The 27,395-nt window shown below is 46.1% G+C and overlaps 1 protein-coding gene across 3 annotated transcripts in view; it reads left to right on the top strand.

The window, feature by feature from the left end:
- Positions 1 to 27,395, top strand: part of LOC144755579 (zinc finger CCCH domain-containing protein 11A-like) — a 223,659-nt gene that overhangs the window by 58,335 nt on the left and 137,929 nt on the right. The window lies entirely within an intron of this gene.

The following is a 27,395-nucleotide window of genomic DNA, read 5'->3' as shown; positions in this document are numbered from 1 at the left end:
TTGGTTATACCTCCGCAATTTAGGGGCTTCCTTCTTACCTTGGCCCATGATATTCCCTTAGCAGGACATCTAGGCCAGAACAAGACTTGGGACCGGCTTGTCCCTCACTTTCACTAGCCCCATATGTCAGAAGATGCCAAGGAGTTTTTTCGCTCCTGTGTTACCTGCCAAGCCAGTGGCAAATCAGGCGGCACAACAAAGGCCCCCCTCATACCACTACCTGTGGTGGGGGTACCCTTTGAAAGAGTGGGGATAGACATTGTTGGCCCAATGGTCCCCCAAACAGCATCTGGGCACAGATTTATACTGGTGGTAGTGGATCATGCCACCAGGTATCCAGAAGCTATTCCCCTGAGGACCACAACAGCACCTGTTGTGGCAAGGGCCCTACTTGGAATTTTCTCCAGAGTGGGGTTTCCAAAGGAGGTTGTCTCTGACAGAGGTGCAAACTTCATGTCAGGATATTTGACTGCTATGTGGAAGGAGTGTGGTGTTGATTATAAATTCACTACACCCTACCATCTACAGTGCAGTGGGCTTGTTGAAAGGTTCAACAAGACCCTCAAAGGGATGATAAAAGGGTTACCTGAAAAGCGTAGGCGAAGATGGGACATCCTTTTACCCTGCCTTCTGTTTGATTACAGAGAGGTCCCACAAAAGGGGGTTGGCTACAGCCCTTTTAAGCTTTTGTTTGGGCATCCTGTAAGGAGACCCCTGTGTCTTGTGAGGGAAGGATGGGAGTTACCTCTCAAAAAGCCTAAACAAGATATATAGTGGACTATGTACTTGGTCTCCGCTCCAGGATGGCTGAATACATGGAGAAGGCTTCCAAAAACCTTGAGGCCAGCCAAGAACTTCAGAAAGCTTGGCATGACCAAAAGGCTGTGCTGACTGAGTACCAGCCAGGACAGAAGATGTGGGTGTTGGAGCCAGTGGCCCCAGCAGCACTCCAGGACAAATGGTCTGGACCCCACACCATTGTTGAGAAAAAGGGAGAGGTCACCTACTTGGTGGACCTTGGCACCCCTAGGAGCCCCCACAGGGTGCTCCATGTCAACAGATTGAAGGCATATGTGGACAGGGCAGACATGGGCTTGCTCATGGCTACAGATGGGGAACAGGAGGAAGAGAGTGACCCTCTCCCAGACCTGTTGCCTCAGAACCCTGATGATGGTTCAGTTGATGGAGTAGCCTTGGCAGGCAGCCTCAGTGACCAACAGCAATGGGACTGCCGACAAGTTCTACAGGCCCATAGACATATGTTTTCATTAACACCTAGTCAGACTAACTGGTGCACCCATGAGGTGGACACTGGTGACAGTCTGCCTGTGAAGAGTAAGATTTACAGGCAACCTGACCATGTCAGGGACTTTATAAAGAATGAGGTGCAGAAAATGCTTGAACTTGGAGTAATTGAGCCATCAGAGAGCCCCTGGGCCAGCCCAGTAGTCCTTGTGCCAAAACCTCACACCCAAGATGGTAAGAGAGAGATGAAGTTCAATGTGGACTATAGAGGTCTCAATGCTGTCACTAGGACAGATGCTCACCCAATTCCAAGAGCAGATGAGCTCATTGATAGATTGGCTTCTGCCAAGTTTCTGAGCACATTTGATTTGACAGCTGGTTATTGGCAAATCAGGTTAGCTGAGGATGCCAAGGCCCAAACTTCTTTCTCAACCCTAGGAGGTCATTATCAATTTGTGGTAATGCCCTTTGGTTTGAAGAATGCACCTGCCACTTTCCAAAGGTTGGTGAACCAAGTCCTTGCTGGGTTGGATGACTTTTGTGCAGCTTATCTGGATGATATTGCTGTCTTCAGCTCCATCTGGGAGGATCACCTGATCCACCTGAAGAAGGTTTTAGAGGCCCTGCAAAAGGCAGGCCTAACTATCAAGGCAACAAAGTGCCAGATAGGGCAGAGTAAGGTTGTGTACCTGGGCCACCTTGTATGTGGGGGTCAGGTTCAACCACTGGATAGTAAGAACCAGACCATACAGGACTGGGCTCCTCCAACTACCCAGACACAGGTCAGAGCTTTCTTGGGCCTATCTGGGTGCTACAGAAAATTTGTCAAGAATGATGGGTCCATTGTGACACCACTCAATGACTTGACTTCAAAGAAGACGCCAAAAAAGGTTCAGTGGACAGTTAGCTGTCAAAAGGCATTTGATGACCTGAAGAAGGCCATGTGCTCTGCACCTATCTTAAAGAGTATACCAGGCCAACTTCTCACAATGACGCCCGCCCTGCAGCAGTGATATCTGAATCTTTGCCAGCAACAAAGCCAGATGGGTATTTTTACGTTTTGGGTTTGTGTTTAGGGTGTGACATCCATCCCAACAGTCTTTGGTGTGTCAAGTCTGTTTTTCCCGTCAGGGTAGTCAGTGTGTCAGTATTTTCTGCCCACTAGTCACTGACGTTTCGGTAGTCCAGTGCTTAATTTGTGAAAGAAAATGTGCTGGTGCCCGAAGCTCAGCTCAGAAGTTAGCGGCCAGTGCAATTTAACTTTGGTGCACTGATTACCAAGGCCAGTAGTTTTTAGGTCGAGCCTTGGCAGCTCATATGCTGCTCTGTGAGGCATGTTGTATTCGAGAATGAACTTAAAGACTCGCCCACTATTTGCCTATAATTGTCATTGGCTTCTGTCATTATCCTTCGTAAATGCTGGGTTCTGATTCTTTAATAGGCTTGTTAGTACCTCCTTAGTACCGCCTTGTCTTCATTTGTAACCTCCCATGAGGACTAACCCTTTTACTTCTATTGTTACACTGTATGTCTTATTTAATGTGTAAGCACTATTTTTTTAAATGAGTTTCTCCTCCTGCAGGCACCACATGCTTCCTGCAACATTCAGCGCGCCATGCGCGCTTTTACTTTCCAAGCTGCTCGGGACAATGGCAGCCGCTGCTTTGAAATGAAATAGGTCTCACATTTGCAAGAGTTTGAGTTATTGGCATTCTAAATGACACTGCCTTTTATTTATGTGTTAATTATCAGAACAGATAAATAAAAGGCATTGTCATTTACAATGCCAATAGCTTAAATTCTGGCAAATACTAGACCTATTGCATTGCAAATGCTTGTTTGTTACTCTAGGGAAGTCTCCACCCCATACTCCTCACACCTCTCTCTCTCTGTCTCTCATCACTCTCGCGCAATAATCATGCAGTTGTCATATTATTTCAATTCAGGTCTATCAGCACAACTTCTTTACAATACTTTTTTTAGGTCTTCCTAGAGACAGCTCATGCGCTGGTCTGGCGAGACATTTAGTAACTGGCTTTTTGGAGTGCTACCAAAGGCTTTCTCCGGCCACCAGCGAGCGGTTACGCGCGCTGGCACACGCTTACGAGCACAGGCGCCATTTCGCGGGCACTCTTACAGCCGCAATTCCTTTCACTTTCGCGGCGATTCTACCCCTCCACGGGACCCAAACGTGTTAGTCGCGCTTAACAAGAAGAAATTTATTTCATCAACAGCCCACGACCTCTTAGCTTGCCCTTCGTAATGAATGAGGTACCTCAGTGGCTCTACCTAACTCGGCACCATACTTAAAGACCCCACCCCCCAATGAATTAACCTGTGTAGATGCTCGCCCGCCCTAAGATTCCAACCTACTCCCAAGCCACCCACAGATTTGGAAGCCTTGTACACCATCCTCATTGTGATCCTAGGAGCCCACCAGCCTCGCTGGTAGCCCTTGGGGCCGTGGACTTCCTCCGCTTTTCCGAGCCCTCGCAGGCTGACCACTCTGCCCCCGCAGTGCCAGGCACCCACATCCAGGGTGCTGGAGTAATGTGAACAGCTGGTTATTGCACATGCTCTGGGTGGCACACCGGCAGATCAGGGCTTCATTTGCTAACACCGAATAAATTTACGCCACCAAGGTAAACACGTTAACAAATCACATACAGTGGTTTGTTATAAATGGTCACTTCTGATAGCCAGGCATATACGCCTGAGATAGCGTACTATTGAATGAAGACGGAGCGCACCCATTCTCGCGTTCTTCTGCCAGCCTCGAGGACCTACATACTCTGCTTTCATATTCGTCATTTCCTCACCCCTTCTGGGGGAGAGAGGCACACATTACTCATTAAGGAATGCTGTGTGCATGGGTGCCGTGTGTGGACTGAACCACCCCACCCCTTTTTAAGACCCAGGGACTGGCTGCCTCTAAGAGCTGGGATTCTGGCTGGGGTGCTTTCTCTATCTTTTCAGATCCGAAAAAGTAACACTTTCGTCATAGTAGCAGGGTGCACCGACCCGCCCCTTCCGGAGCAGGAGGACCCCCACCTCCGCACGTACACAATGATAAATCAGCACCTCTGCAGGCTCTTCAGTGACACCACTTAATCCGATCACAGATATCGCCCACAGCAGTGGTCTTCAAACGTTTTACCCCCACCCCCTTGTAAAAAAAAGTCACGCTCTCTCAATTTCACAATTATCCTGTTACATTGGCAATGTTTAAATGGGTCTAAACCTATTTAAACATTGCAGTTGTGTCAGTGATGAACCATTAAACAGTGTCATTGTTTATCCTTTAAATGAAAGCATGGTGATTCGCTTTCCCAGAGCATGGTGCCTCTCCCTAGGAGCACCTAAGCCCCCAGTTTGAAGAACTCTGGCCCTGGGTTACTTTGCCACGCAGACCATTTAACACCTCCAGACCATTTATCAACTCCACCTAAAGCCCCCTCTAAGGCCCCCGCACTCCTCTCTTCTCCTAGCAGTGACTGCATCCTTCCCTCATTTTATTACAGCTCACCACTATTCACTGACCACTCGCCTTACTACTTCAAATCCTTTCCTGTTAGGAATATAGCAATACCCCCTGAACCATAAAAATAGAGCCCCCATTTAACACACTGCATCACAACCATCTCCTGCGCCACCGCTGCCCAGAACGCTCACCCACCCTGGATACTGATGAGGTAAAAAGCGGAGGGGCACCAGACCAGGCCTTGATGCTCTCCCAAATCCAGTCACCGCCGAACCAGTGGGCTAGGCCAGGGCTGCAACGAAGGCCCACGGGCAAGCTCCGCCATTCAACCTAAAGCCAATGAATAGGTATGTAAACGGTATTTCTATTTCGCAAATCTAGCCATAGCAAACAGCAGCAGGTCGCTATACAGGAAGCAAGACCAGCATGAAGTAAACGAGTGATAAGGGGGGATGCCAATTTGAGTACTTAATGAGGACATCTGTTCTGGATCCTGGCTGCATAGTTGAACAAGCATTGGCATAGCCAATAGGTCTCGCCTTTGGGACCTTATAAGTGTTTAGCCATGCAACAGTTGATGTTGTTCCACCAAGGATATTGTGCTGGATAAGTTAACACTTATAAGGTCCCAAAAGCGAGACCTATTTGCTATTCCAATGCTTGTTTTAAATACAAACCGCAAACGCACACTATCCTCCTTCCTTCGGTCTCTTCTGCTTACACAAACTTGGCCTCTTTATACATCTATAACCTTCTCTCCCCGTCTTTCTCTCTTTCTCACACACTATTTCTGGTACTCTACCTATACTTCATTCACAACTTCATACACAAACTACATATCCCTCTCAATCTTCCTTTCCATTTATACAACTCTCACCCCTACCTATTCATCATACTACATAACTCTCCACTACACAAATACACTGCACATCCACTACAAACACGCATTTGCAATGCAATAGGTCTTGCATTTGGGAGTGTTTGAGCTATATACATTGTAAATGCGCCTCTTTTACTGCCAGTCTTGCATCTCACGAGCAAGGACTATAAGTACAAAGTGAGGGCTTACGCACCACTTGTAGGTTTTCAAAACACATAGATAAAAGGCATTATTTACAATGCCAATAGCTCAAACTCTCAGACTTTTTGCATTGCAAATGCTTGTCATAAAAATGCCCCATGATTTAAAAGATCCCGACCTACAGATTAAATATTGAAAACCCGGACTTCCCATATTGATTTCTTCTTTATCTTAGTGTAAATCGGAACGGATTCAGTTAATTTATCCTGCCTAACCCTTTAGTAACATTGGAATTTTAACATGTAAGTGGTCACTGGGACTACTTACATAAAGTATATTTATATATATATATATATATATATATATATATATATATATATATATATATATATATATATATATATGATATATATCAGAAAATCCTGTCAGGTTGGCCGCCACGTCTTCATTCACGCAATGCCAGCAAACAGGACACGGACCCGGTATTGGTGCTTCAAATATTATTCGCCCAAAAGTCAGAGACGCGTTTCGCAGCCTGAACGCCGCTTGTTCAATCGACAATTGATTTTGACAGAGGAAGCATTTTTAAAGTGACAGTGCTGAATTTAGTGTGAATGACGTGAGTTACATTATCTATGGACATGGAAGACATACTATTTAGCGCGTATTTACATTGCTGCATGTGCGCTCATTTACAACTGTCAGATGTTCTTTTAAACATAATTATACATGATAAAATAAACATGCACATATATATAAAAATTCTTCATAACTTGATACATATATATCAGTAAAATACTTGAAAATTCATTCTGTACCATTGTTATGTGATCTATTACGTTTTTTAGAAGTTTTTGTAAAATACATACACCTTTTACCAGTTGGAGGTATTTTTTGTTATGTAACACCTTCCATAGAGAACACTACTAAATTGTGTCTAATGTGTTAGTGAATTAAAATCATGTCCAGTGCATATCATTTGGACCATTTTCACAAACCTAATGAGCTGATGCAAACTGCTGTTATCTGTTACACCATAATCATTAACTATTGTTATTTTCTTTCATCTTTGTCACCAAGTTTTTATATATTTATTTCATTTTCTTTGTTACCTGATACTCAGTATTATTATCAGTAATGCCCAATCTACAGACTACAAATATAGCGGGTTTCCTCTTTCCGAGGATTAGGGGTCCTGCCTTTTCACAACACTTAGATATAAGTTTGCCTCAAACACCAATGTGTCTCATTTCATTTGATAACATCTATGTCTTGTGTGTGCAAACTACAATATCTAAAATATCGTAAAATTGTTCAAAAACATTTAAAAATATTGAAAACATCTAAAGACATTTAAAAATATTTAAAAACACCCATACAAAAAGTACAAAATATACAAAAATAATGAATAAATAGACCCAAAATTCATCTATTTACATAATATCAACTTTCTAGAAAGTGCTGAATGATAGGCAGTAGTTTGTTTCACCTCTCATTTAAACATTTGGGGACATGCAAACGGAATGTCTATTAACCCTTTTCTATTCTATGCTTTACTCCAGACAAGTGTACAAGTCCTCAGTTATGTTCAAGCCCTGCGGATGTTTAGAATCGAGTAACAGAATATATCTAGTTTCCAACTTCCTTAATTTGTTTTCCCTATCCCCTCCGCACCTGTTAGGGGAAACTGCATCTATTAAGTAGTAGGACAACCCTTTGTTGTTAGATCCGTGGCGTTCCTTAAAGTGTCGCGCCACCGGATAGGTGTTGTCCATATTTGTTATTGCGCGGAGGTGTTGGAGTACTCTAATATGAGCCTGTAACTTGGTGCTGCCCACGTAGACGAGTCCACATGGGCATGTTAGGACGTATACTGTATACTCTGTTTTTCAGGTTAGCATTTTATTTATTGTGTACGGTTTGGAGTTGAATGGGCTATAATATGTTTTAGTATTAACCCCGTGAGTGCATGCCTTGCATGTTTTACATTTTCTGAACCCTTTTAAATTCAGATACCAGGCAGGTTTAGTTATAATTTCAGGATCAGGTACCACCAGACAATCCCTCATGGAGGGAGCCCTGCTATACGTAATGGACGCCCTCTGCGGTAGCAGGGGTCCTAATACGGAGTCATTGAGGAGTATGGGCCACCCTCCCTGAATGATTTTTTGGAGTGCCTTATGTTGTTTACTATACCCAATTATTAGGCGGAAACTCTTATCTTCCTTCAACTCCCTCACATTACTGTGGCACTGCTCCTGATCCTTTTGGTTGCTTTTGACCAGTAAATCGTTCCTAACTAGTATCTCTGTTTTAGCAATGGCTTGTTCTACTATTTGTCTAGAGTAGCCTCTTTCTATGAATCTTTCTTTGCTAAGTTGTTGGGCCTTTTCTAGTTGCTTGTGTGCTGCATACCCTCATAATTCTAAGCATTTCGCCATAAGGGATGCTATTCACTAGATGGCGCGGGTGAGAACTGGAGGCATGTAACATAGAATTTCCTGCAGTTTTCTTTCGATACAAAGTGGTTTCTAATTTGTTATTACTTATGTATACTTTGGTATCTAGGAAATTTACACTGGTATCACTAATTTCTGCTGTGAACCTCAATTTCAAATCGTTGTTATTGATTTGTGCTACAAATCTCTCTGATTCCTCCCTAGTTCCATGCCAGATAACAAAGAGGTCATCAATGAACCTTAGCCACAGTTTTACCTTAGTTGACATGATATCGCTGTGGTTCCCCATGAGGACTAGCTTCTCCCATTTGCCCATATGGAGGCAGGCATAGCTCGGGGAGAAGCTAGCCCCCATGGCAACTCCTTGAATCTGGCAATATAGCAAATGATTGAACATAAAGATGTTATTATAGAGGCAGAATTTTATCATTGCTATCAGCATTTCATTATGTTGTTTGTAAATTGGATCTCTGTATCTCAGGTAATGCTCTACAGCCTGTATGCCATCCTCATGTACTATACTTGTATATAGTGAAGACACATTAAATGCCCTCAGTATATACTCAGAGTCCCATTCAAAGTCTTTCACCTTGTTGATGAAGTCGCTGGTGTCTCTTACGTAGGAAGGTAAGGATTTCACATAGTCCTGCAGGAAATAGTCAACGTATACTGATGTTTTTTCTAGGATGCTATTCCTGGCGCTGATAATAGGACGTCCTGGTGGTGATTTATTGTCCTTATGAATTTTTGGTACGAAATATATCGTGGGTACAACTGGATTATCATTCTTTAAGTATTTGTACTCATTTTCACTTATTAGCAATTTGTTTCACCAGCTTGATAGTTTTTTATAGTAAGTGCGATATATTTCTTTCAGTCTTGTAACGTCTGTGCGTGTATAACATTGTCTATCATTTAATTGGCTCATGGCCTCCTTTATGTAATCCTCATGTGCCCACAGGACTATGTTTCCTCCCTTATCACTATTTCGTATTACGACCTCTTTATTGTTTTTCAATTTTTTCATTAGTTGAAAGTACTGGTGGTCTTGGTTGCGGTGTTTTTGGACGGTCATACCTATTTTTTTATTTAATTTTTTTATTTTTCCAGTGATGACCTCATGAAAAGTGTCAATTCAGTCGTGCAACATAATGGGGCAATATTTCGATTTTGGCTTGAAATAAGTCAAGCCAGCTCCTTTGGTAGATAAGTTGGTGCTCTGTGGAGTTCCCATTCCAGTCGGAACGTTATCTTGATTCCACAACTCCTCTAGTTCCGCTATTGTATTGGATCCCGGTGCTGTGATATCAACTAGAGGGTCATCGTTGTCGCCTATGTTAGTTGGTTTATTTTTCATAGCATATAGTTTTTTTAATTTCAATTTCCTTATTCCTTTGTATACATCCATCCGGATGTTAGCGTAATCAAAGTTGTTGTGGGGACAATAAGACAGTCATATATATATATATATATATATATATATATATATATATATATATATATATATATATATTCACTGAAAAAACCATAGGTTATAGACCATATATAGTTAGGAATTAGCATTTAAAAAACCTTATTTTACTCACACAAAACCATTGAAATTCCATATATAGTTAGTTGCACTAACTATATATCGCACACCCGCAATCCACTGCTGATGATGTCACATATTACATCATTCATGACATGGTCAGTGACATCACTGATGACATCACTGATGACATCTCAAATGACATCACTGATGACGTCACTGATGACAACATCCAGTGACTGTATGTTTCTGTAAAGTTAAAATATGTCTTATATATTGAAGAATGAGTGGATGTATAAGTGTCTGGATGATGTATTTAGTAGGTGCATGACTGACTGTATAAGTGAGTGATTAAATGTGTCTCACTGAGTGCATGGGTTAGTGACTAAACTGTTTTAAATTGTGCACCATTGTGTCTGTTGTTTTGTAATCTGATGCATGTGTTGATCATTAGCTATATGACTAACTATATGGGTTATTGATTAGTTGGCCAAGTATTTGTATGGGAGACTGAGTGTGTGTGTGGGTGGCTGGGAGGTGTATGACTCTGTGCATAGATGTGTGAGCAGTTGATTCACTAGATGTATGGGTTCAAAAGTGCATGTGGAAACAGCTGTATGGGCGGTTTACTGTGTGCATGAGTGTATTGGTGAGTGAATGGATATCTCAGTGCTACATGTCAAAGTAAGTACATATGTAAAACACAGTACATGTGGTAGTTGACATATATAAATAACTGTGCATAAGAGCCAGTGAATGTGTGAGTGGCTGTATGGATTATTGTGAACTTGTATCAGGGATTGTATAACAGAGTAAATATGTGTTATTATATGTTTCAATAAGTAAGGTGTGTTTAACGATATAGTTGAGCAAATGGAGGTGTGATTGATTCTTTGCAAGACTGATTAGGTGTGTGAGTAACTCCATGGATGAGTGACAGTCTGTGAGTGTCTGTTTACACTGAGTGTATCTACGGTTATATTAGAGTCTGAAGAGGTTCATCGTATCATCACATGAATGATGTCATGAGTAATGTCATTTGAGATGTCATCAGTGATGTCATTTGAGATGTCATCAGTGATGTCATCAGTGATGTCACTGACCATGTCATGAATGATGTAATATGTGACATCATCAGCAGTGGATTGCGGGTGTGCGATATATAGTTAGTGCAACTAACTATATATGGAATTTCAATGGTTTTGTGTGAGTAAAATAAGGTTTTTTAAATGCTAATTCCTAACTATATATGGTCTATAACCTATGGTTTTTTCAGTGAATTTTCAAGGTTTTGTAAATGCTAATTCCTAACTATATATGGTCTATAACCTATGGTTTTTTCAGTGAATTTCATAGGTTTTTTAATAGCAAATCTTTATAAAAATAATACATTTTAAATCTAATTTTATATTTTATAATTTTTTTTTTTTTTTAAATATTATTTTTAGTGCGCTCCCGGGGCGCGGACAGGTGAACGCACGGGTAAGCGCAATCTTGCGGCGCGCCCCGGGGCGCGTACCAATGCGCGTCCCGGAAGCGCTATTGCCGAGAACGAAAACAACATCGTGACGTATCGCGTAGCCGCCACGCCTTGCGTCATAAGACACGTATCGCGTAGCCGCGAGATGCGTCTTATGACGCACCGCGTAAGCGCACCCGGAAGCGCATACGATCGCGCAACGTAAGCGCCCCGATGCGCTTACGATACACGCCCGGGACACGCCCCGGGGCGCGTAGCGTAAGCGCGTCAAACCATGTGACTTTAAAATAACACTTTTCATTGGTTCAGAACTTTTTTTTTTCCAAATTGTGTGAAACCCACCCATTTCTCTCACTATTGCTTTGTACTTGGAGAGAGCAAGAGCTGTTGTGTCTACTCTATCTCCTACTTTTCTGATCTCCAGCAATGGCTGCAAGAGAGTCATCCAGCAGTGATTCAGAGGGATTTTTAGATGAGGACCCTCCTCAGCAAAAGAAAAAAACCCATTTCATCTGGAAATTTTACGAAATCCCAGAAGGACAGAAAAAAGTCAACGCTCCCAAAGTAACATGCAAAATATGTGGGAGTAGTTTATCCAGAGGCAATCCTCTGAAAAAATATAGTTTTGGGAATGCTAATTTGATCCGGCATGTGAAAAGAAGACACCCTAACAACTTTGCCAGGGAGAGTGTCAGAGAGCTGGCACGGAATGTACCCACAGATGGCGGCAGCACCTCCACTGGTGGAGCAACACCTTCGGGACCACCCCGTGGAAGAATGGTCCCTAACATTCAGCCGGTGTTTGCGGGCATCAAATTTTTGTGCACAGAGTGTGACGAACTGCTCTGCTATGGGGAGCAGAGTGTTGAACTGATTGCCCTAAAGAAACAGCAACACCGCTGCTCTTCCAGTCCCTAAATTTTCAATTTTTTTTGCTCCTGTTGAGCAGTTTTGGAATCCTTGTTTTTGTTTTTCCCTTGAAAAAAATCCAAAAAAAATATAAAATTGTTTTAAAAAGTCTAAAAAAATATAAAACAACAAAAACAAAAAAAATATATAAAACAACAAAAAAGTTCTTTTCAGAACTACCTCCAATTTTTAAAAAGAAGCTTTATTTTTTTAAAAGTCTGTCATTTTTAATCTCCATGGTACGCTCCCCCGTACGCTCCCCGGTGCGCGTACCGGGCGCTCACCCCCGCGAAAATCGAATTTTTTTTAAAAAAAAATTTTCACCCGCGGGTGCCTTTTATGGCCCCCACATGAAACCTAGGGGGTCAGGGGGTGTGTACCCTGCCCCCTCTTGCTCATTTCCCCCTTTGATTTTTGCCACCTCTTGTGTCTCAATCCTACCGAGACACAAGATGGCGGCCGCTGTGGACTGTTTCGAATGTTTACAGACACCCGAGAACCAATCAGCTTGCCGTGTGCAAGTCGCGTAGCGCGCCTGGAGCGCTCCCCGGTACGCGTACCGGGGAGCGCTCCAGGCGCGGCTCTAGATATATATCTTTTTTTGAACGTTAATTTCTCAAAATCCACTGTAGCACATATATTGAGACCTACAAAAGGCACATCGGGCTACCAGTCCCTACAATTTTGCCAAGTTTCGTGCAAATCCATTCAGCCGTTCGGGCTAAAAGCGAGGCCAACCGCCCTATGGAAAACTCAATGTTAAAAACACGTTTTGGGACCCCCCTTTTTTCTCGGCCCCCCCTTGACGAAACACCCCCAAATTTTCAGGGGCTGCTCAGAAACAAAATGTTCCATTTTTCTGAAAATTTCAGCCAATTCCGTCTACAAACGCCAAAGTTATTAGACATAGAATTTTCAAAAATCCCATAGGGAAAAAATCCTAACTATATATACCTACTGGCGACCGCCAGTAGGTAATATATATATATATATATATATATATATATATATATATATTATTAAGAGTGCGTTCGCTCTAAACATATAACCAATTAAGTCATTAGAGTGAAAGTTTATAAAAACTGTTGTGTAAATATAAAGTTATTAAAGTTATTACGCCAGCGATATGTGAGAACTTTAAAAGAGGAAAATATAACAGCGATTTAAAGTTTTTAATAGTATCATCCTTCAGCAATTATATATAATGAGAACAATATATGAAAATATCATTCTGCATTGTGCTCATTTAAGTGTCACAAGCAGGGCGACATAGACCGGTGTTAACAGTGAGCGATGTTATTTAGTCTAAACATTTTTCCTTTATTACAGTTTTCACATGAGAAATGCGGCCCACTCTCAAATGTAGTCAGTTATCAGTCATATTAATACTGTGCCTTTGTAGCGGTGACATTTATAGGGCTCTGTCAGAATCAGAGCGAAGTGAATGTACTTTAAAAAAATATATATTTTCCCGCAGCCCAGAATCACTCCTATCAATGATCCTCAAATTATACATTTGAATTGAACATAAGACACGCCTGTCGTTTCAAATCGCTGTAACTGTCAAGTGTTGCAAATAACCAATTTAAGGGTACTGTTTCGTACAAGAGAATGGCACAGCGTGCTGTTCATACACCACTGAGACCGAGATTGTCCTGTAGTACTTACTGGGATTGACAGTGTGACATGACAGTGGGGCAGGGGTAGGTGGATCACCACCCACTCTCTGGTGTACTTCCAGCTGCTGGCAGTGGGACAGGGCAATCAGGTAGAGCAGGGGCAGGTTAAGGGGCCTCCTTTGGGCTTCCAGTAGCTGGCAGTGGGACACTAAAGCGAGGGAGAGCTGGAGCAGGTTAAGGGTCAACGGTGGTGCTTATTGTATTTTATGATAGCATTGCCAAGTTGATAGTGGCTGGCAGTGAGATAGAACAGTGAGGGTGAGCAGGAACAGAGGCAGGTTGGGGGTCCCACATGGTGGTTACAGTGGCGGGCTGTGAGATGGGACTGTGGAGCAGGGGCAGATGGAAGCCCCTGTTGCTCTTATTGTGCTGGCAGAGAAGCAGGGCAGTGAGAGCTACCAGAGGCAGGCTGAGGATCCCCAGTTGTACTTACTTTGACTGCCATTTGGGCATGGCACTGAGGAAGAGCAGGGGTAGGAGTAGGTCGCGGGGCCCTGTTGTGCTTGCAGTGTCTCCCAGTGGGACAGGGCAGCGAGGGAGAGCATGTCCAGGGGGAGGTGTCTGGTGGCTCAGTGAACTAATGCATCCACTGCAGGGGCCTGTGTTCGACCTCATGGTCACAGGTTCAAATCCCGGCGGGTCCACTGAGTCTTTCACCCATCAGAGGTCGATAGAATGAGGACCATTGAGTTGGGTAACAATAAACATCTGTTATTCAGCGCCTTGAGACCCACAAGTGAAAAGAGTGCTTTACAAATACACATGTCATGCTATGTTATGAGGGAGTGGATCCAAGCCTCCATGCTGCTGGCAGTGTCTCTTGGGAGCTGCAGAGCTGTCTCTCCTGAGCTTTCCAGTCTCGAGTAACCTGACACTAACTTTAAGCATGCCAGCTATGAATCAATAGGGCGAAGGGAGGGGGGCACACAGGGAAATACCGTGCTCTGACAATCCGTGTGTTCCAGCCTCTAAACCCCTTTGGTGTTTACTCATTTCACAAGTTGGTAAATGGATCCACGCTGCAGAACTTTAAATATAAGTTTTACTGTGTTCCCCAGAGAGCAGCAGAGATTTTCCTGGCAAGGGCGGCAGACAGATATCAATGTAGCCATTTGCCTTTCGGGAATCTAGAGAGGGCAGATGTTGTCTTGAGAACTGGTCCGGGTGGAACGCGAAACTAAAGCAGCATTACAACAATTTTAGTTGCACCGTAACTAAAATTTGGGTTTCGGCGAATAGTTGAATATGGTCCTGTTTATCCAGATTGACTATGTGAGTGGAATTGTATGTTAGAAGGAGGAGGTGGATGTCACTATTAATGTGTTCTTAAATCTACAATTTTTGGAGGCAACAAATTTAGGCAGGGAGTGGTTCTCCACCTCGGGATGGGGGGAGATGCCGCGTAAGAAGATAATCTCTTAACTAAAGGGAGAGATGTCGGCTTAGTGTAGTAGTTAGTAGCTGGTACTTGATTATGTCTGTTCTTCCCTGGCAACCGGTGAGCCCACCAGTCATTAGCAAATTCTGATGTGATTATAGTAAGCTTTTGTTGGTCAGCCTTAAGTAGTTGAAGATCTCGAGAGATCTCATCTGGGCAAGATACAGGGAAGGGGTGGTGATCAGACGACATGGAGTGTATCTGGAAAGCCCATAGGGGGGGGCGGGAGATCCGATCCCGGAGTTCAGGTGATGCTGACCTGAAAGATCCAGAGGAGGGGAGTTTGAGTTGCAGAGATAGCTAGGCTTACCAGGTAGCGTGGGAGAAATCCTAAGCTGATTACTTGGAGATGCAAGGGTCGAATGAGCAGTAGTGATAGTGAAAATGGGTTCAGACTTCAGGGTAGTCACCTTATGAGCCATGGGACATGCGCGAGTAAACAGGGTCTAGCGCAGGATGTGGGTATATGTGTAGTGGCAGAGGTAGAACCATTGTTATGACTGCCAAGGTTAGGGGGGTTGGTAGTGTGCTGGGTAAAATCACTGATAATCCTTTTAGAATCAGATCCCGCCAACATAGGTGAGGAGATGGGAAAGTATGAGCTGCTCGTAGATGAGGTGTTAAGAGGGGAGTGAGGTGGAGTGAATGTAACAAAATCGCTTGGGGAAGCTGTGAGCGGGATTAGGAGCTGGATTAGGAGCTAAACCACCTATTCGGAGTGTCAACATTGCTGTTAGTTATGGACTTCTTGATGATGTGAAAAATGTCATCAAAAATCCCTAGATGATGGTCAGCAGCTTGTAAGAGGATTATCCCATTGTTATATATGTTGATGGTAGCATCAGCCTTGAAAATGGCTGAGGGTGCTACCAAGAGCCTTAGTCTGTGTGCAAATTTTTGGGCGAAAGTGATCAAGACTAGTGAGTGGAGTGCTTTCCTCTATTTAGCTCTTCTTTTGAGTAGATGAGATCGCTAATTGTAGAACATTTTTTAAAGCAGAATTAGGGATCCGAGATTAGGGTTTCTGTATCAAATTTAAGAATTCTGTATTTGAGGCATTTGGAAGCATTTTTCAATATGTTAGGCGGGAATTTAATTGTAAATGCATTGAGGCCCAATTGCTCCAGCTTGGCATTAAGTGATATCTGTGAGTTGGTAAATTCAGTATTTGTAAAGCGCAAACAGCTACCCGAAGGCATCCCGGCGCTGGGGACCTTCGGAAAGATTAAGCAAGCTATTGCCCAAAGTCACATGGTGCTGGGCTGACCTGCCGTCGGTGCCAGGGATCGAACCGTGAGCCCCAGATTCCAACGTCCGTCGCCCTGGCCACGGTGCCACACTTCTTCCCTATCCATGATTGTGAGAGACAGGGGAGCTCAGAATAGCGATGTGAGAGGGGAGGCGAATAAGCGATGCTCGTGTGAGGGGGAGACTAGGCAAATATGTTGGGAAGCGTAGTTCGCCTCCAGCCCAAATTAAAAAGATTGGAGTGCGATCACCTGTTGTTGGATTGTATCTCGTTGCAGAGACACACAAAACAGAAGCCACATAATATTAATCACTACCAGTGGATTAAGTATCCAGGTAGAAACCTCTTTCAGCCAAAGAGGATGGGACAGAAGTTTGGTCATTTTAGAGAGAGGAGACCTCAAAGAGAAAATGAGGCAAATAAGCCCATTCTATTGTGACCACACAGAAATTCTGTTAATGTCCAAAAGTGAGCCTGGAGTCTGCCAGAATAGAAATGGGATGGTCGAGGTGCTCTCATTAGCCCTTACAAGATGGCCGCCCCTTTATCCATATAGATGTGGAGGGCAGTGGAGCAGTTCTACTTTAATTTCTGTGGCAGGAAGGGAGACTCCATTTTGCATAGGGGCCCTCTTGTGAGGAAGGAGGGAAGCATCCACAAGATGGAGGGCAGCTAGATCCAAAGTGCCCCCAACATGAAGTCAGACACCAAAGGTGACCTGACCTTGGTCTGAGACGGTCGCTCCACTCGTCGCACGGCTCCCCCTGAGTGCGCCCGGCCTCTCTGCCTGCCTCCGCGTCTTCGCCGCTGCCCCTGTGGTATAGGTTTCTTTTTTTGTGCACTTTTCCTGCTCACTGTGCCTGCATCTTGCCTGCTTTTGTTTCTGTTTTTGTGCCCTGTGACCGTCTTTTCTCGCCCCTCGGGACCGCTCTCCCGCTTCGGACCGCTCCCTGCCGCTGCTCCCCTGCGGCCCCGCCCCCTTTTTCCTTCTGTATCCTATCCCCTTCCCTGCGCCACCCCGCTCCCGCCTCCCAGCTGCTCCTCCCTCCCACCTGCTATTTAGGGTCTGTCCACACGACGGTGAGCTGTGACCGGACCTGACCTTGGTCTGAGACGGTCGCTCCACTCGTCGCGCGGCTCCCCATGAGTGCGCCCGGCCTCCCTGCCTGCCTCCCCGTCTTCGCCACTGCCCCTGTAGCATAAGTTTCTTTTTTTGGGCACTTTTCCTGCTCCCTGTGCCTGCATCTTGCCTGCTTTTGTTTCTGTTTTTGTGCCCTGTTACTGTTCGTCTTTTCTCACCCCTCGGGACCGCCTTCCCGCTATGGACTGCTCCCTGCCGCTGCTCCCCTGCGGCCCCGCCCCCCTTTTTCCTTCTGTATCCTATCCCCGTCCCTGCGCCACCCCGCTTCCGCCTCCCAGCTGCTCCTCCCTCCCTCTTCGCCATTTATGGCGGAACCCGCGCGTACGCGCCAAAGGCAATCCCGTCTACGCCTGGACCGCGCCCAGCGCCAGGACCCCTGGTCCTCAACGATGCCAGCCCACACGACGGACCTACGACGCCGCTACCCTCCACGCACTCAACGCCGGCCGGAACCCTGCCTGGTACCAAGCCACCCCGAAACGCACCCACGGACCCTTCACCTGCCAAGCCTGCAAATTCACCTGCCTCCGAACCTGCACCACACCCGCCAAGCCGAGCACCAGCAACAACCACCTCAAGTGCATCCTGCTCAACACCCGCTCCGTCCACAGACACGCCGTCGAACTCTGGAACCTCCTCGACACAACATTACCACACGTCTCCTTCCTCACAGAAACATGGATGAACGCCTCCTCAGCCCCCGACATCGCCATAGCCATCCCGGAGGGCTACAAGATCACCCGGAGGGACCGCGTCAACCAAACATCGCCATCGTCCACAGAAACACCATCCGCATCACGACCAACTCCGACGACACCCTCACCGCCGCCGAGCACCTTCACTTCCAGATTCACACCGACCCCAAGACCACCCTCAGAGGCACCCTCATCTACAGACCCCCGGGACCACGCACACAATTCAGCGAAACCATCGCAGACTTCGTCAGTCCACACGCCCTCATCTCCTCAGACTACATCCTCCTAGGAGATCTCAACTTCCACCTAGAGAGCAACAAGGACCGCAACACCACCGCCCTGCCGGACAACCTCGCCAACCTCGGACTGGTGAACACCCCCACCCACTACGCCGGTGTAACACCTCGGGTTCGCCCCTACTCGCTGGGGTCGGTGTAGGCGCTACCACGTTCCCTTCAAACAGACTTACTGACACAGGGACTTTGGGTAACGCAGGCTTTATTACTTTGAAGGTCCTTTTCCTGTGTATCGTTTTCCTGTAGTAGGGCAGGGGGCCTTCAGATTCCGCCGTGTGTCTGAGCTGTCGCTTCTCTACAGCTGTCCGGCGGTTGTCCCGGTGTCTTCTGGGACTTGTAGTCGGGACCTTTTCCTCCACGATGTCGAGCCTTTGTGTCGCTCCGAATGAAAGAAAAGATAGCACCGTTTTAGTTTGTTGTGTTGCCAAAAAGGCACAGGGAAGGGAGTGAGGGAACACACGTGCACGAAGAATCAACTAGGGTCCGCTGTGTTTGGGTGGTGAAGGAATGGTAGTGCACGGGAGGTGTGAGGTGCTTTTACGGTGGTTTGGCCCACTTAAATCCCGCCCAACTTGAAAACCTTGATCGTACCTCTGGTAGCCACACTCCCCTTGAAGTGTGGCTGGGCGATGCGCCTTCCTGTTGGCCTCCTGGCTTGTTGGGTTCGTCTCCTCTGGATCCTCCGATTCCGCCTCTCCGCTCTCCTTCTCCGGCCGCCGCCTCCTCCCTCCGATGGTCTCTCTCCCGCTCCGGTCTCCTCTCCGCCTCTCTCCTCCGATGGTCACTCTCCTGCTCCGGTCCCCTCTCCGCCTCCTTCCTCTGTTCTGCTCCGCTTCCGCCTCCTCCGCTCTGCTCCCGCCTCTCCTCCTCCGCCGATCTCCTCTCACTTCCGCACTCGTCCTCTTCTCCGTCGCTCTCACCTCCGTCGCCTCCGGGTGTAACACACACCTGTGTGTTTTCTGGGGCTGCCTTTACCTGGGATACGGGGGCGTACCCTGTGACGTAGTCCTCATCCAACTCCGCCCAGTTAAAGAAACAGGGCTCACCACTCTCTGCGGGCTCCTTGTCTCCGAGGATGTCCGTGTTTCTCCAGGCCCCTGTGTGCTGGTTGGAAAGAGGTGAAACCGGTAAGCCTGGCGGATCCGGGTCCTCCCCGTTACAGCCGGCCACACGCTTGACCCTGTCTTCTCCTCCAGCAAGCACATCCCCTTCAGCCACTCCACCGGACTACACTGGACAGACCACAGCTGCGTCCACTTCAACTTCAGGAGAACCACGACCCACCACCACCCGCAACAGGTTCCCCGCAGAAGCTGGAGCAAGATCACCGCCGACCAGCTCACCATCACCCTCAGCCAGAACCCGCCCACCAACACGACGGACCCCAACGAAGCAGCCCGCAACCTCACACAGTAGCTCACCTACTGCGCCGACGAACTCGCACCACTGAAGAATCCTCCCAGCAGACCCGGCAGCAGGAAAGCCTCGTGGTTTACCAACGACCTCAACAGAAACCCTGCCGCACCCTCGAGAAAGCCTGGCGCCACGACCAGACAGCAGAAAACATGACAGCCCTCAAGAACGCCACCCGCAAACACCACCAGCTGATCCGCACCACCAGGAAGACAACATTCAAAGAACGACTGGACAACAACACCCACAACAGCAAGGAACTCTTCAGCATCGTCAAAGAGCTCTCCAACCCCAGCGCCTGCAACAACGATATCACACCCTCGCAAGTCCTCTGCGACTCACTCGCCTCGTTCTTTCACCGCCGACATACACAACAGCGCCAACCACGCACTCAACCACTGAACCAGCGCCCCCCCACCACCACCCTCTGCACCTGGACCCCTGTCAGCACCGAAGACACAACCCGCCTGATGAACACCATCCACTCCGGCTCCCCTACGGACCCCTGCCCACACCACATCTTCAACAAAGCCGACTCCATCATCGCACCCCAACTCCGGAACATCATCAACAGCTCCTTCGCATCCGCCACCTTCCCGGAGAGCTGGAAACATGCCAAACTGAGCGCCCTCCTGAAGAAACCCACCGCGGACCCCACGGACCTCAAGAACTTCCGCCCCATCTCGCTCCTCCCCTTTCCAGCCAAAGTCATCGAGAAGACCGTCAACAGACAACTCTCCGCCTTCCTCGAGACCAACGGATCCCTCGACCCCTCACAGTCCGGCTTCCGAGCAAACCACATCAACGAGACCGCCCTCATCGCAGCCACCGACGACATCAGGTCCCTGCTCGACAACGGGGAAACTGCTGCCCTCATCCTCCTTGACCTCTCAGCAGCCTTCGACACCGTATGCCACCGCACCCTGATACAGCGCCTCAGCAACACCGGAATCCAAGTATCGGCACTGGAGTGGATTATCTCGTTGTTCGCCGGAAGAACCCAGAGAGTCCGCCTCCCCCCCGTTCCGATCCGCGGCCACCGAAGTCATCTGCGGCGTTCCGCAAGGATCCTCACTCAGCCCCACCCTCTTCGTCTACATGAGCCCACTCGCAGCCATCGCTCGCTAACACAACCGCAACATCATCTCCTACGCCGACGACACCCATTTGATCCTCTCCCTCACCAACGACCCCGCCACCGCCAAAGCCAGCCTCCAGGAAGGAATGAAAGACGTCGCGGAATGGATGAAGATCAGCCGTCTGAAACTGAACTCAGACAAGACGGAAGTCCTCATCCTCGGACCATCCCCTTCTGCCTGGGACGACTCCTGGTGGCCTCCTGACCTGGGCACCGCACCCAAGTTAACGGACCTCGCACGCAACCTGGGCTTCATCCTGGACTCCTCCCTCACGATGACCACGCAAGTCAACGCCGTCTCGTCCTCCTGCTTCAACACCCTGCGCATGCTCCGAAAGATCTTCCGATGGATCCCCACCGAAACCAGGAAGACGGTCACCCAGGCCCTCGTCACCAGCCGTCTGGACTACGGGAACACCCTCTACACTGGCACCACTGCCAAAATCCAGAAAAGACTCCAGCGCATACAGAACGCCTCAGCACGACTCATCCTGGACATCCCTCGCCACAGCCACATCTCTGCCCACCTGAAAGACCTGCACTGGCTCCCCGTCAGCAAGAGGATCACGTTCAGACTCCTCACCCACGCACACAAGGCTCTCCACGACACGGGCCCGAAGTACCTCAACAGCCGCCTCACATTCTACACACCCACCCGCCAGCTCCGATCCGCCAGCCTCGCCCTCGTCCCACGTACTTGCAAATCCACCTTTGGAGGAAGATCCTTTTCCTACCTGGTGGCCACGACATGGAACTCCCTCCCCACTCACCTTCGGCTGACCCAGGACCATCTCTCCTTCAGGAAACAACTCAAGACCTGGCTGTTCGAGCAGTAACGCCCCCCCCCCCTCCCCCTCAGCACCTTGAGACCCTTGCGGGTGAGTAGCAGCACGCTTTATAAATCTTGTTGATTGATTGAAGCGGGTGAGGGACGGGTCAGAGGGTGGGTGTTGGGATCAGGCAAACCACAGTCAGATGCCCCACCATCTAGTCGGAGACCCGGCCTCCAGTTGATACTAGATCCCTGAGTGGATCTCCTCGAAACCCCTTAGCTCTCTGTCTACAGCAGCCGGGCAAACACATCATGTGAGCAGCCCCCATCAACAGCACCAGTTCACCCGAAGATGATACCACCCAGTCCGATTTCAAGGGAGCTCCCTGTTCCAGGCTGCAAATTAACGATCCAAATCTGCGGAGGGCCAACTAGGAGAGCATGCGGAACTCGCCGGTAGAGCCCCTGCTAGCTAGGAGCGCTAGCGACGCACAAGCAGAATAGAGCAATGTGCTCAGCCGTCCTACCCAAGAGCCTCGAGGACCGAAGGAGGCACAGCCATGAGCAGGGAGAAGCCCGCTGCTTGAAAGCACCGCCCATGCAGGTGGTGGTCACTGTCCCTTGTAGGCGCCATCACCATCGGGGACCGACTGGAAAGCAGCCGGAGGATGATCCCCAGCGAGCACAAAGGCAACACTCAGCCGATTTGCCACAAAGGACAGCACTTGAGGCACACCCTCCCGAAAACCAAAGTCCGTAGCTGCTTAAAGTCTGAATGTGAAGTAGGGCAGCAGCAGGCCAATCCGCTCCCTCCTCAATGCAGCACCGCAACAGACACCAGATATGCGACGAGGTCAGCAAGCAACACGGAGGCCCAAAAGCCCGCATACCTGCAAACTCTTTCAGTCAGCAGCAGCCAGCTCCATGGTAAAGCAGTACATGTATCCCCCGGAACGACCGCAGGATTGGGACGTAAGTGAAGCAGGGTTCACTTCAGTGTTTCCCCGCATGGTCTTTAACCAGACTTAGTAGATCATATTATTCCATTCAATTCAATAACACTTTATTCGGTTAAATAAATAACCATAACAGTACCTAATAAACAAGATAACATTATTTTAAAAGCATGTAAAAATCTTTACAGTAAAATAATGGACCGGGTACAAAACACATTATTTCATCTCTCATTTTGTAACATCATAATCGATTTCCTACACTTAACAACATTTTTTTAAAAGGTAGTTACCGAGGCTAACACATATTCTGTCTCTAACTGTTGTAGGGCCATGAATGCTGGGCGGCATTGCCTCATACCATAAGTTTTTAAAACGGGGATAATCCATCATTTCCTCTGTACAGAATAACATTTACAGAAAAATACCACATGTATAGTTGATTGACTAGAGGTATCCTCGCATGGGCATTTGCTCAATTCCTCAGACCAATCATTTACGTCAGGGAAACTTAATGATCTATGTAGAATGCCCATGCGTAAACGCATCAATAAAAATCTATCATAGTCGCATGTTATCAACCCTAAGTATGGCTGCATTTTAAATGTTAGTGTGTGGTTATGTGATTGCACTGTTATTTTATTCATTTATTCTAAGCTTATTTATGTACAATGTAAACAGGAAGGGTGCAAGGACGCAGACTTGTCTCACACCACGTCTCACCCTTTCCTAAATCGGACCCACGCCTTTGCCCCTAAATATAGCTGCCTCAGAAAAGAAATTAAAACCACTTCCACACCCATCTCTTCTAAAATCATCCACAGTTTATTATGCATCACACAGTCAAACGCCGATGATAAATCGACGAATGCCATGTGTAGGGTACCTTTTTTTGCCTTGCTATACTTGTTCATTAAAATATTAAGATTTAATCCCTGCTCAATAGTGCCTAGCTTCTTACGGAAGCCATATTGCAGGTCACCTAACAATGCCTGATCCTCCGCCCAGTCTTGTAATCTATTTAATATCACTCGGCCCACAATTTTTACTGTTGAATCCAACAAGGATATTGGCCGATAGCAGGCCGGATCAGCCCCATCTCCTTTTTTAAAAATTGGTACCGAGATAGATTCGTACCATGTAGATAAGAAGCCAACAGAGCAACAGGCATTAAAAGCTTGCGTCAGCAATGGGCCCCATAATGCTGTATTCGCTTTAAAAATATCAACAGGGACACCATCCGGGCCAGCAGCCTTCCCACCGAGACTTGTAGCTATGGCCAGATTTCTCTCGTTAGGCTCGAATGTCAGTTGTTCCCCATGAACCTCTAGGGCTTTTGCTTGCTCGGCCTCTCCTTCTGTATTAATTTGTGGTCCTATGTGTGGATCATTATACAAGGAGGAAAAGTGCTCTATCCATGCTTGCTCGGTTATTGCCACCTCAATAGTGGCTCTATCTTTGTCTATCAATAAAGGGGCGTTAACTGCCTTCCAGAAGGCCCACGAGGCTCTGGTAAGAGATGCTTCACGTAAGGCTATCCAAGCCTCCATTTTTAACCTGCGTCTTCTCTCTGTTAAGGCACGGTTGTACTCTTTACGGGCGTCTCTGATCTTTTCCTTTGCTCTATCTCCCGCGTGCAGAGTATTCTTGAGATTCCTATGGGCGCTTGTGCATTTGGAGTCAAACCACCCTTGTTTCCTCAATATTTTCTTATTATTAATTTTTACCAGTAAGGGCCTTCTTTATATGGTCTATGATGGCAATAAAACCACTCATAATTTCCTTGCATGTGGAATTCTCATCCAGACAGACCATAATCTTATCATTACATTCAGTTACGACCTCACTCATTAATTCATGTGGGTCTATTTGGTCCCATCGTAGCACATATCCATTTTGCCTAGATAGAGCAATGTCTCCTAGTATTGGGTTGGGGCTGTTAGCCCTCATTACTTCGTTCCTAAATAATAAAATACCTATGCTCTGTGGGAAGTGGTCACTTATTTGTACGAAAATTAGTGACTCTTGAACAATGCCTGTTTGTAACCAATATAAAATCTATTGTGGAAAATATACCGCGACCATTAAAAGTGGGACCGAAGTTGACAGGGGGCACCCCAGGTCAAGTTGAAACACTATATCGTTCAAACTGTCCCCATACATTGAGTGGGGAAAATGAAGGAGAGTAATCTCCATATCATGATCAAGACCACAATTCCCTGTTTCTAAGTGTTGACATAGCCCCAAATTAAAATCCCCTCCCCAGATCATTAATAAATCCTTACATACAGACTCCTGTAGCTTTTGAAGATGGCAATGTGTGGTTTTAACAATCCTCTCTGTTTGATTGTGAGGGATATTGTTGTAATAATTTACTAATATTACTGTGCAGGTTTTATCCACGAACAAGCTAATGATCTGATAAAAAGAATCTTCAGTCACCATATTAACTTACCAAAGTTTACCAAGTTAAAAACATAGGTGCATAAACCCCATTTCGCTCTTCCATGCAATGAGGCTATTGCGGGTGTATGTAATGTTTTACATCCAATTATATCTATTGGTTACATTGCCCAGGTTTCCTGTAAACTAACAATTTCAAACTTCTGCACAAAATTGTTGCATACCGAATTCCCCACCATAGATTTCAAACCTGCTACATTCCATAACATAAAGTTACAATTTCCATTCTCAGTAACATCAACTTCTTTGGAGTCTATGATTTCCCCTCTATTAGCACTCAAATGGTTATCCTCCACCGTAGTACATAATATTGGGGCAACCGCACTTACTGATATGGAGGAAATGGGTCTTTTGTCTTTATCATGTACAGTAGCCCTTTCACGAGGGGTATTCACAGGGTTATTAGTACATTCCTGCAAATTCAGTCTTCACCGTCTTGCTGAAAGTACCATGGTATGAAGAGTTTAACTTACCTGCTATAAAATAGAACTTGGTTCTAGAAATAAAATAACAGAATAATGAAATCATTTCTTACCTGAGGGTGTACAGCAAATGTTTAACACTATCTTCCTGACTGCTCCGCCACAATCCCATAAAAGAGTAAGGTATTATCTACTTTAGGCTCTAATATACCTCTGGGGCTGTACTGGGCTCTGTGCACACTGTACTTTACTTTGGCGTAGTATATACAGAGCCAGCTCCCTACAATCACTGGTTATGTTTACACAAATGTGGGCTGTTTTCCCTTACAGTTGGTTTTTATGATTTATTACAGGTTTAAATCGAAAACTCAGTTAGCCTAGATATATCTATTAGTTACAGGAGAACTTCAGTATAGTATCCTAAGTCAAATGGACCGGTTAAAAGAGTGAAAGTAATGTCTATCCAAAGGGCCTGAATATTCAAAATTCCTATTTCTACAGGTTTTTGAAAGTATTATGGTCTTGTCACACCAGTTCCAACAGTATTGCAGGTGTACCGTTTTTATCGCTTTGAAGAGAAGCCTTCTGAGGACCAAGTTATTACCCATTTGGTTGAATGCTGGGAACCCGTATGGGTCAACAGAAAGGAAATGAACAAATAAGTCTTAAATCGCCCCAAAATGAAGTATGACAGAGTTCATAACTTTGTGTCAACAGTGGAAGGTTGGTGATTAGGTGGTAATGAAAAGACCAGAGAATTAAAGTAGAAAATTGTCAGAATTCTTTAGACCCAGGCAAATATTATGTGTTAAACGTATGTGATTGTCATAGACAATGGGAAAACATGGAGAATAGACAGGCTGGGTAATTGTCTTTTTCCACTAATGTCCATTCAAAAACCATCACTTGCATGTATGGCTGACCTTAAACAAGAAAGCCTATTTTTAGCTAACACCAGTTCTTGTCTTCTTACAAAGTGGCACATTGTGGGTTAAACCCATTCTCTAGGAAAGGCGTATGTTGCAGCTTAACCTATTTCTTTCCACACATGTATATTTGCATATCTTGTTGTTTTTTTCCTTTCCATTTATCACTGGTGCCTTACGTTGAACGTTCCACAGCTTGTAGCCGAAAGGAATGTTCGTTGCTCTACCTCAGAGCTGGCTGAGGAGAGCTTGAAAATAATTTCAATAAAAAATGTTCACTTCTAAAAGCGTAGTTCATCTTTTTATCTCGATCTCAGTGAGAACGCACCTTAAAGCCAGTACGAGGTGTTGCTGCTTTTAGGATTTGCTCCAGAGAAAGGTCTTTTTCATTAATTCATATCTACAAATAGATCTTGGTACCACTAGCCAGACTTAACGTGCCTGTGTGGTACCTCATTTTCATCAGCTCTTGCAATTTACACTGGAGAAAGGACACGTTACTCATTAATTATGATCTACAAGTGGACCTTGGTGCTACTAGCCAGACTTAACATGTGCCTTTATGGAACCTCTTTTTTATCAGCTTTTGCATATCTTAAAAAATATCTCCGATTAGATGAACTCTATTCTATTAGACATCTAAAACGTTGCTATTTTATTCCATTCTATGTCATGTAGGTTTAT

The sequence above is a fragment of the Lissotriton helveticus genome, chromosome 5_1, assembly GCF_964261635.1.
Source record: "Lissotriton helveticus chromosome 5_1, aLisHel1.1, whole genome shotgun sequence".
NCBI lineage: Eukaryota > Metazoa > Chordata > Amphibia > Caudata > Salamandridae > Lissotriton > Lissotriton helveticus.
Note: the sequence above shows the minus strand (reverse complement) of the source record. Positions and strands in the feature narration are given on the sequence as shown.